Genomic DNA, 11,385 nt, shown 5'->3' with positions numbered 1-11,385 from the left:
ACATAAAATTTCCAGGTTAGGAAATGACGTCAGGACCTCCAAAGTGGGTGTTATTTTTAGTCATAGCAGATAAACGCCTGTGTGTACGTGCGTTATTATTATACGTGTTTACCCCGTCTTAACCACAGATTGGTTTGCAAGATAAATCTGTGAAATAAGAATCGTAATGAGCCCGTATCATTCGATCTAGACGCAACTCAGTGTCTGCATTAATTTGTCTGGAGAATTTCTAAAGGCGGACGGGTGCAGGTAAAACTAAGGGACTGTATTATCCTGATTAAAAAAAAAAGTCTGTCCAAGTCAGCGAGGGGAGGGCCAGAAAGGGTTATAGTGCCTGCACTAACCACATGCGCTACATGCCTTAACCGTGTTGTTAAACAAGTAGCGCTTGTTCTTCTACAGTATTATAAAAGATATGGGCCCAGTGTTCATCCTTGGTAGAAGTGCCGTCTTTACCGTGCCTCAGCTGTACGATAAACCGAGAAGTGGCGATCTGGGTAGCTCTGATACCTCCTGGTAAAAGTGGTAAGACTATAATCACTCAGTTTTTTTTATATGCGAGAAAAAGGCATCTGTGCCATTCGTACTAAGGTACTTACGTTCAGTACCTCGAAGAGCAGCCGATAGAGATGGTTATTGGGTTAGTTGGATCCAAAAATGGCAGCTGGGACACCTGTTGCTTTCTTTTAAATGTGTTTCATGTCACTTTTTTATTTTGTATTTATGTAGAGTGCAGCTTCCAAGAAGTTCATTGTCGCCAACTTCCTGTACTGCCTAACGTATTGTTCAACACGTGCTGCTCATAAAACGGGGGACATGTACTCCAAAGGCTCTCGTAGTAAAGCAAAAAATGCATGCTGGTGAAGTTGCAGCTTCCGTTCGCTGTTGAAAGTTGTCTTGCATGCTAGCAGAGATAGAAAACGCTCACATGTCATAGAAAGAGCGGTCTTGTTTATGTATATAAAGTTGGGCGAGTTAGTGAATATTAGCGGTTGGTTACCAGCGCATTCGAAAATAAATAAGCGGAATGCCAGAAAAAAGTGGAAAATGCTCGCAGGCGCGACATTTCTATTCTCACAAAATATGCCGACACAGTATCTATGATGTTTTTTTTTTAATTTTGCGTATAGATTATACAGACAAGGAACATATACACAGACTCCCTTTCCCCTTCTCCCGGCACTTAGGCGGAGTGGCTCGACCCCCCAGAGGACCCCCCAAAACAGCTGAAACTCGCTCTCCGCAAACGTACGAAAAGCTCCTCCGGTACCCACCCTCAGTCTAACACTTGACCACCTCCACATTAGGACTGACAGAAGAGAAGTACTGGGACGCCCTCCTCCAACACATTGAAGCAGTTTTTGGGGGGACTGGTAACAGCAGCCCCCCCCCCACCCTTCAACAACACAGAAGCTTTTATAGAAGGGCAAATAAAAATGTTTCTCTCTCTCTCTCTCTCTCTCTCTCTCTCTCTCTCTCTCTCTCTCTCTCTCTCTCTCTCTCTCGTTGAAGTGATTGCAGAAAGTTTGCTGAATGCACTTCAAGCAATTTTATACACGTGTCTCACTATTGTTTCCTTAACGCATGTAATAGAGCTTTCTTGTAAATCGAAACGAAGTAAAATCCTCAAACGCCATTGCGTGTGCAACGTTTTTCAAACCTTCACAACTAGCGCTTTGGGGTTTCATAAGTCGGTAGTGGCGGTGTATCTATGATGAAGGGACGCCGTAGGTTCGGTACAGTAGAATGCAAATCAATTCAGTCGCAATTGCACGCGCATGCTCCCATCGATTTACCGTACAAACCCGAGAGTTCATTCTCAGGCTGCTTTCCTGAGTATGGCGCACTGCTTCACGTCGATTGTGCCGGCTGCCGCTATTTTTTATCATGTCCTTCACCGGGCAATGGCATGGCGATGCACCGCGTCGGTTGCGTCGGCCACCTCTCCTCTCTGGCGCGTGCTTCTTTCTGAGGTACCGGGCTCCCCGTGGTAACCGCACCCCACCTTCTTCTGGCGACAAACCCTGTGTTGGGAAGCACGCGAACATGCGGGAGTGACCCGACTGGCCGGCTGCTCTGTTTTATGCGACGTAATGTGCCTCTGGAGCGACAAGACAGCGAGCTTCAAACTTTCCCAAATTATAAAAGCGTGTTTCAACAGAGCACCTGTGGACTACCATCCCTTCCTGTCGACCTCTGACATCTAATCAGAAAGCCAAGCTTCCCAGAAATTGCCATTTCAAAATTTTTCTGCGCTCAGATGTCCATCTGTCAGTGTGCTCTTTTAATTAGTCTTTTACGAGCTCGGACTACACCCTCATGCGTCTTGGAATTCGCCAAGACTGAACTCTTGTGATCAATAAGCACGCTCCCGACGTTTCAAATGAGTATGCCGCTGTGTACGGGCTCTTCCAAGAGATGAGATTATGATTATGGGGAGCTTCACAAAGAGAGATGGAATCAACCGTCGTCTTCAACATGGCAAACACTGGGGAAGAGGAAGGAAGGAAGGAAGGAAGGAAAAGGCAGCACATGAAAGGTGGGGAGGTTAACCAGGGAACAGTCCGGTTGGCTACCCTGCGCATGGGAAGCCGTAAAGGAGGGGTTTAAAGAGAAGGAAGGGTATTTAAAAGACTGGGAATGGAGCTTGAGGAGCAAGAGAAGAAAAATTGTGAAGTTAACTACAAAAGCAACCCTGTGGGCGATAATAAAGCCTGAACAGAAAAGGTAAACTAACCAAATGACGATTGAAGATGATACATGATGTCCCTACAATCGCTCAGACAAGCCTGTGCCCTTTAAAAACCGAAGTAATGCTTTCGTGGCCTTTTGGGACTGGGATGGCCAACGCGTGTAGCATAAAAACGTCTGCGCAGTTATTGGCGGTTTGTCGAGCTTCCGGAGTGCAGTTTACAGGTGCAGTCTCTGCGTTGCAAACCGGGCACAGGGACACGAGAGTTGTTCTATTGTTTCGCCCGTGGCACACACGTCACAAGCAGGGCTGTCAGCTATGCCGATAGAGAATGAGTAAGCTTTGGTGAAAGCGGCTTCTATCCACAGGCGGCACATTAGGGTGGCATCCGAGGCATGGCGTGTTAATGGGTAAGTGGTGCTGCAGGTCGCGGTCGAGCAAGTGCAAGCGGGAGTTTGAAAACTCCGGTGTATTTCAAGTAGCAAGCGTGATTTTGCGGGCGATGGGGCGCAGTGACCTTGTAGCGTCATGGCGTGATTACGGGATGCAGGCCAACAGGGCACATTTATGGGCATAATGAGCCGCTTTGTCTGCCCATTTATTCCCGGAAATGCCGCAGTAACTTCGGAGCCATTGAAAAATAATGTTATTCCCACGCCTGACTACGAGAGAATACTCCTGACGGATCTCGGCCACAAGCTGTGCGTACAAGCCGCGGCGAAAAGCAGGCTGCAGGCACTGAATAGCTGGCCTAGAGTCGCAAAGCACAGCCCATTTCTGTGGTAATTCTTGCTTGACGTACAGGAGCGCCTCGCGAATAGCTGTGACTTCCGGTGAGGTTGACGGCGTTAAATTGGACAGCTTGAACTGAATGTCAACTGATCTGGCTGACACACGATTACAGCTCCCGCCAAACTGGAGTTCGTTACCGAGCCATCAGTGTAGATATGAATCCGGTCTCTCAAGGCTTCATGTAAAAAGTTCATAAAGAGCTGTTGTAGACCCTGTTGTGGTATATACACTTTGTTGGTCATTCCCGGGATGCCAAAACCGTGCACCCCACCTCCAGCAGAAATAGTACAAGTAACTCCAGGGGTTCAATTTTGACGCCAAGGACGATGCCGAGAGCTGGGCATACTTTGTAGCATTTCATGAGATGTGCAGTTTCTTAAGTCACTTTCTCAAAGACGTGTCTCTGAAAACACCTTCCATTCTGGAAGTTGATATCAGCAAAGATCAAAGGGAGACGCTGAGCTAAAAGAGGAAATGAAACACCAAATCTTCTACGGTGTTTCAAGTACTTTATATGCTTTTCCAGATTTGTGTTCCGCATATGTCCGACAGGCTCCCAAGCTTCACTTGCAGGAAGCAATATTCACACTCGAAAGCGGGAATAGATGCTGCTCCTATAAACTTTCAAACCACCAACGAAAGGTTTCAAAAGAACATTTTGTCAAGTTTGTGGCCTCCAGCAAGTACAGATTGCTGAAATCTTCGAATTCTTTAGAAGAAACTATAACGCAGACCTGAAACAAGCTACTAGTGGTGCCACGAAGGCAAGCTGGTGCCACAAAATAGTCTTCATGCGTAAAGACACCCCAGTGTGTCTGTTTCGCAGCAAATGAAAAGCCGCCGTGGAACCGATCCAATATAAAACCGCTGAATCGGTGCACCAAATATCAGTATGGACACCACGAAGACGAACAGCAATTCACTTGCGTTTCAAATATTGCCTGGTTGTCGAACACGTGCGAAACTCTAAAAGTTGCCTAAAGCTAGCCAAACCGCCAAAAAAAAAAAAAAAATCTCGCCAAATGCAAGCGAAAATTGCTCGATTTGGAGCTTTCTCGCCCGATCCTTTGGATAAAACCAGTCCCGTCTTCTATCCTTTTCTAATGGCACGCACGCTTATTTTCCCTGACCCACTTTCTGCACCTGTCCTCTCGGAATTCGATCGAGCGATGATACGCGCAACACTATGAGGCGCTGAAGCGCAGGACTTAAAGGTCAGAATGGCGCTACGAGCAATTTTTTTTTGTTTGTACCTGGAAATACTATAGGCTTTGGTCTCAGAGCGTGTGGGAAAACAGGGGCACGCTAGGCAAGAAGCCACTTCCGCCAGCTGCTTTCCCTTTCTCTTTATTTCTTTTTTTTTGGGGGGGGGGGGGGGATGGGGGGAGGGCACATGTTCTTGAGCTGCCTGGATACGCCAAGGCGTGCAAGTCGAGGTTGCCCAAGAAATAAAGAAGGAAAATATAGTGGTTTGATGAAAATTATCCCCTGTTGGTGCTTTTACGACACCCTGTTACCTTTCAAAGGTACGCTCTAAAATAAAGTTGGCGACCACAGTCCAGCATTGCCACAAAATTAATCGGCTTGTTTTATTTAATGTTACGCTGTTACTGATTTCTTGTATATGCATATATTGAATTCATGCAGCAAAAATGCTGGTAATATTGGTTTATGGAAAAACGTTTTCTTTTTGGTCATTTAGCAGTCCCGGGCATCACCAAGTATACCTTTTATCAAAATTTTCTAGGCTAATCCTATGCCTTCTCTACAACAAAGAATTCGAATAAGCTGTACCTCTAAATGTAACAAAAATATTTTATGAAGATACGAAAGAAATTAGTTTTCTGTAGCTTTCCTACATAAAACGTTTCAACCTCGCTTATGACGAAAGGTTGAATTTTTTTACGGCCTGCGCATTTTCTTCTTGGCCTAGAAAATTTTTACAGAGACTACCTACAACGGCACCTACATACAGACACAAGGAGGACGCCGATTGTTTTTTTTTTTTGTTTTTTATATTTCGAAACTAAAACTTTGGGACATACAGCAGAAAGTATTGTCCCTGGAAAATTACTGCAATTGCAAAGCCCAGCATCAACAGCTGTTGTCTGTCGGTCGTATGACCTCGGCTTCACCGTCTGGAATTTTCTGTTACAATTACAGGAAGCGACCAAGCAATGCAGGTGGATAGAAACGGAGCTAGCAGGTCAAGGCCACTATATATAGTGGTCGGCGCATGCTGCAAACAGTGGGGCGGAATTCACGTCACCCGTACAATTCCGCGCTCCGCGGTTCATCCCTGGAGATCGCATAGTCGTCCTTGCTACAGCTAATTTCTTTCTGTGATGCGCTAGGTGTTTCCCTAGCAATTTTTGTGTGAGCAGTATCTGCTTTGCTAATCACCGAGGTTGAACTTGTATTGTTTGCAATTATCGTCCTCGGTGAGTACGGCAACGTTGTTTAGGTTGATGATAGACATCACCGACTCAGCGGTATTTCAAGTTCATGTAGGCTTATTAGACATTTGTATTACCAAGTTAAAACCACGTGGGGTGGCCTGTTCTACTTTCATGGGTTGGTGGGAAGCGTCCGAATTTGATGCAAAAGCTCGAGAGGAGTACGCGGTCATTTATGGGCGTTTGTCTTTGAAGCGCGAGGTGTTCTATAGCACAAGGCGTGCGTTTTCATTTGTTGGTTTGTTTGTTCGCTTGTTTGTTTTTTCTTTGTTTCTTTGCTCACTCTTTATTCGCTTGCTTGTTTGTTTGTGTTTTTTCTCTTGTTTGTTCATTTGTTTGCTTGTTCGTTCGTTTGTTTTGTTTGTTTGTTTGTTTGTTTGTTTGTTTGTTTGTTTGTTTGTTTGTTTGTTTGTTTGTTTGTTTGTTTGTTTGTTTGTTTGTTTGTTTCAGTGCTTCTAATTCGCCTCCCCCATCATCCCGGTAGTGCGAGCACCTAGGCACGCCTCCCTCCAAGGGAATGAGGCGGAACATGCCGCTTCCCGTCCGACGAGAAACTACTTGGCGTCCGCGCCACCCATCCACCCTATAACCGCTCCGATATACCGACCTCCTTGCTCTGTACCGCCGCATTCGCTTCCACTGCCCTCCTCCTCATCCGTCGTGACTGCCACAGAGGCTCGACCATGGTGCATGATTACAGACCGGCATCTATTTCAACTCCAACACACTCTCGTACATCTCCCCCACCACCTTCTCCTACCTCTACCTCTCCGGTAACCTCTCCGCAACAACAGCCCATCCTGTGTGGGTCTAGCCACTACATCCCGATCCCTTCCCTTCCCCATAACCTGAGCGGTGGTAATGCGCACCGATCAGCTTGCAGTTGGAGGACGAGCGACGCCTTAACGAACAGTCCACCCGGGCTGCAGAAGCGCGCGGCTTCCTGAACTGAGGACGCCATCCACCCTTCTCCATCCTTCTCCCTTCTTTTTCTTCGGGTACCCAAGCGCGAAAATTTCGGTCTGTCCGTCTGTCACTCGCTCGGTCCCTCGACTCAGCCACCCGGTCAATACTTCACAAAATGTTGAACGAGGAATCTGTGCAGGCAGGACCATTCCAAACTTTCAAAACTGGCGGTGAAAGTCATGCATGTAACCCATCATTTAGCGCGAAGGACTCCTCAAGCACGTTTGAGGCAAAATGTAAACACTTGACCGGCAGGCCCCGCATTCTTCTAGTCAAGAATATACGGTGTTTTGGTTTTCACAGTAGCAAGTGAAAAATCAACGCGTTAAAAGCAAAAAAGAAATGGCACAGAAAGGCTCGAGGAGCTTACGCGAGATAAAACAAAGCACAAAATTAGCACTGGCTTAGCTCGGCTATGCCAGGATACACGTAGCGTGAGCTGAGGTTCAGCTGGTTATTCTTAGCTTTCTTGGTTGTATCAGATTAGCTTGATTATTATGCTTACTGCTGCTTCAGTGACACACACACGGCATACGCATTATGTGACACATGTATATTTATCAAGCGGCTCCGGCACAGCGTCACCAATCGCCCCAGAGCTAAGCTGGTTCCACAGGCGCACGCCGGTGTTGCTGCTACACACGAGCCATCGGTTCCACACCCGGCCACCCCTCGCATGATCAAGTGGACCGGGGCGCCACGTGCGGAACGTAGGTCGGCGAAGACGCTGGGCGCGTAGGGTGTGTAAGAGACGCCGGGTAGCCAGCAGCGTTCTGGTCACCTTGCGACGTCACTGCTCCTTGCGCATGCGCAGCACGGCTCTCCAGGAGCCACTCAAAACTGCTCGACGTCGGCCAGTGTAGCTCACGCTACAAAAATAACCGAGCTTCCGCTTGCGGCGCACGGGGCAAAACCGGAAACTATAGATAAAAAAAAGCTGCGCGCTGTCCAAACAGATGGGGCGCGAACAGTTCGAAGGCGGGAAAATTGAACTGGATTGAACAAACCTGCATTCACTGCATCACGGGAAGAACGAGAGGGGAGGGCAAGAGCGTGAGCAATGGGATCGGAGAGCGGAGAAAGGGTTACATGGCAGGGGCGGGAGTTGACTATCGTCTTTCTTTCTTTTTCAAATAAAGTTTATTTACCATCATCATCATCACGCCCAATAAAACGTTTGCCCTCTCCTCCTTCTCTTCTCTAACCGAATGACTCCAGCAGAGCGAGTGGGAAACTATTCGGGGCGTAAATCCAGAGCCCAGCGTAACCCAAAGAACTTTGTTGTCCGCACGTGTGGGATTGAAAAGCGAAGCTTGCCTTGTCAAATACAGGTGCCCCAGTCCAAACTGTCAAAGGAAGTTTTATCACAGACACGCTGTATTTTCTTCTAGCATCCGCGGGAGGATGTCCGCATATAACTTTTTTTTAATGATTTGCGACGTCATCGCTTCGATCTAAGCAAAACAAGTTATCAGACACGTGTGGTCTACGTACGCTTGAATGGAAACAAAAAGAGATTTCTAAGGCTGCCGGAAATAAAACAGAAGGCCATATTTTGTTGACTTATTGATTGTGAGGCTTAACGCGTCGTCAGTACACAGGCGGTGAGGCGTGCCGTGGTGGAGGGCTCCGGATTAATTTTGATCCTCTGGGAATCTTTAACACGCGCCGGAATCTCGAACACGCGCCCGTTCTAGCTGTTTGGCTTCATCAGAAAAGCGGCCGCCGCGGCCGGGGCTACATTTTGTCGTCCGCTGGCGTACTTTTCCAACAGTTTCGCGTTTGCTAATGATCGAAAACCACGCAGCGTATTTATGTAAAGCTGAGGTCCAAATCATTTCTGGCGTGGTTTCCAATTGGCGATGAGAAAACCGAACGAAGCCGATCGGCGATTCCAAGTTCAAAGCAGTGCAGCTCAAAATTTCGCTGTAGAAGTGGAGACTAACCTAGATATGTTGATTGTTCTTCCTCTGAGTGCTTAGTTTTCTTTCTGTAATCACCTGTATTTTTATTTATTTATTTATTTATTTATTTATTTATTTATTTATTTATTTATTTATTTATTTATTTATTTATTTATTTATTTATTTGTTTGTTTGTTTGTTTGTTTGTTTGTTTGTTTGTTTGTTTGTTTGTTTGTTTGTTTGAAAATGGCTACTGTAACAAAAGAGATCGCAAATGAGTGGTTTTCCTTAATGGTAACGCTATAATGCGAAAGCAATAAATCTCCAGTTCAGCACAGACAGCCGCGTCCAGCGCCACCATCTGTAGCATCAAAAGGGCTCCTAAAATGGCCAATACTGCACGAAGAGAGCAAACCTACAACAATTGAGAATATAAGGAAATTATAGATATTTAGGGCGAGGTGGGAATTGAATCAAAGGCTGCCCGAATGTGAGTCCACCATGCATTCATCCGCGACGCGCCTACGGCTTCATGGCTCAAGCTAAATAAACGTGGGTCTTGCAGGCCTAAATCCCACCTGTTTGTTGGGTTCTTCCAAATAAAAGTGTCACTTACGCGGCTGATTGCTATTGTGGTAAGCAATCCAACACAGCAGAGATTACGTATGTAGAACGGTAGTTGTTATGTTTTCTGGTATAAAAGCAAAGGCTGGCGGTGCGTCGCACGGCCGGGTACTTTAATTGTGGGGGTCTTTATCCGAAACAAAGCTTTCGCGGGGAAGGAAAGTAGTCGTGGTGTGCGTAAATGCAAAACCCCTCATGTAAAACCCTCTACCGGAGCATTTGAGGTATAATAAATAAATAAAATGTCATACAACACCTTGTTTCGCTGCACATGTTGAGTCAGGCCATCCAGGATAATGTCGCGTTAAGGCTTAAGCAAAGCTCGCGCCTCTGGTTAGCGAGGAAGGCGACGGCAATTTGGAAGTTCTACACCGGATTTTGCAATGATACAGTTAGGTTCCTCAATATCTAATTCAAAACAGAGGACCTGATTGATATCCGGCGCTTTTCTTAGTGAAGGAGGCAGTTCTCACACCGGAGGGGCAGAGCTGTCTATACAGTTAAAGCTGGATGTAACAAACATCTATGTAACGAATTCCTGTATTGAACGAAGTTTCTGAATTCCCCATTTCCACCTTCATTGAATCCCATGTGGTTGCGAACTCTACGTCACGAAGCCGTTGCGACGGTTTACCTCGATGTAACGAATTCGCTACGCTGATGAGTTAATGTTTCTTGCACTTTTTCTAAAAACATCGTCCGGGGAAATGAACTAATTTAGTGAATTCAGCCCACACCGCAAACTGTCCTGCGTTTAGAAGAGTAAGTGCGGTGTCTATTAGGTGCTTGGCCTGCTTGTAGGCGTGTAGTCGCGTGTCTTCACTGCTATCTGTGGTGTCGGTTCGTCGGTGGCGCGTTTGCTGGCAGAGAGCGGGAAGTTTTGTTATTTCAAGACAAGCTCGCCATTTTAACTGCCGTCTCCACCGTCGAGAACGTAACCGTCAGGTAGAGCGCCCCAGCTAGTATCTGCTCAACAGGTTAGGGTGCGGAAAGGAGCGTCAAGTTTGCCAAAAGGCGCCCTGCGTTCAGGCACAGAAAGGTGTCGAAATGCAAAAGTGATACTTAAAGGGACCCTGCTACAGTTGTCTCAACTTTTTCTGAAATCTTAAGTGCTCGCAGAACGTAGTCACACAACACACCGAGTACTTAGATTAGGGGGTCACGAGTTACCTTAGCCAAAAATTACTGCTGTATGCCCATAAGATAACTTTGAAACTCGCTCAAAATATTTTTCTCCCTTCCATGGTCTTGACCTCGAATTACGCCACTGAGGCCGTGTAGCGGCTGTTGGCCGTTTTTCGTTCAGTTGCAGCTATAAACGCTTTTCGATAGCAATTTAAAAGAAAAGCCACAAAACAAAGCAGAAATGGAAGGTGACTCCTGGTGATTTCCCGCGCATAGCGGCAAGAAGGTGTTGATCGGGGGAGCAATTGCCGGCATATCACGCAAGGCTAGATCCCTTCGTCAATAAACATCATCACCACCACCACCGCATCTGGGGCGACGAGCAAATCACGCACTGCCGCTCCGTGCTGGCAATAACTATAGCTTTCGCAGTGGTTCCAGGCGCGAAGCAAAGAGTGAAAACTTTTATCGGAAGTGTTGCAGGGCCCTTTACGCTGGGTTTGTGAATACGGGGGCCGTGTAGTAGCAGCCAGCGCAAATCACGAAGTTTTCATTGTGAAAAATTACGCCCACCTCCCCTCGCGGGAACCCTGGTGTGATGCAACGCGTCTCGGGGGGTTCCATTGGCGTTTTCCATCGTATTGATTACGCTTATAGCAGGGATTCTCACGCGAAGGGGAGGTGGGCGTAATTTTTCATATTCACCATGTAATGCTAATGCAGTACACGTATGCTCAGGTACGGTCTTTATTGCAGACGAGAATGAGTGCCTTGTGGTCCGTAAAGTGCACATTTAGGTGCTAGACGATTCGAGTACTGCGAGAGA

Source organism: Haemaphysalis longicornis, unplaced genomic scaffold, assembly GCF_048455015.1.
Source record: "Haemaphysalis longicornis isolate Haplotype H1 unplaced genomic scaffold, Haemaphysalis longicornis Haplotype H1 scaffold_2, whole genome shotgun sequence".
In the NCBI taxonomy this organism is placed as follows: Eukaryota; Metazoa; Arthropoda; class Arachnida; order Ixodida; family Ixodidae; genus Haemaphysalis; species Haemaphysalis longicornis.
Note: the sequence above shows the minus strand (reverse complement) of the source record.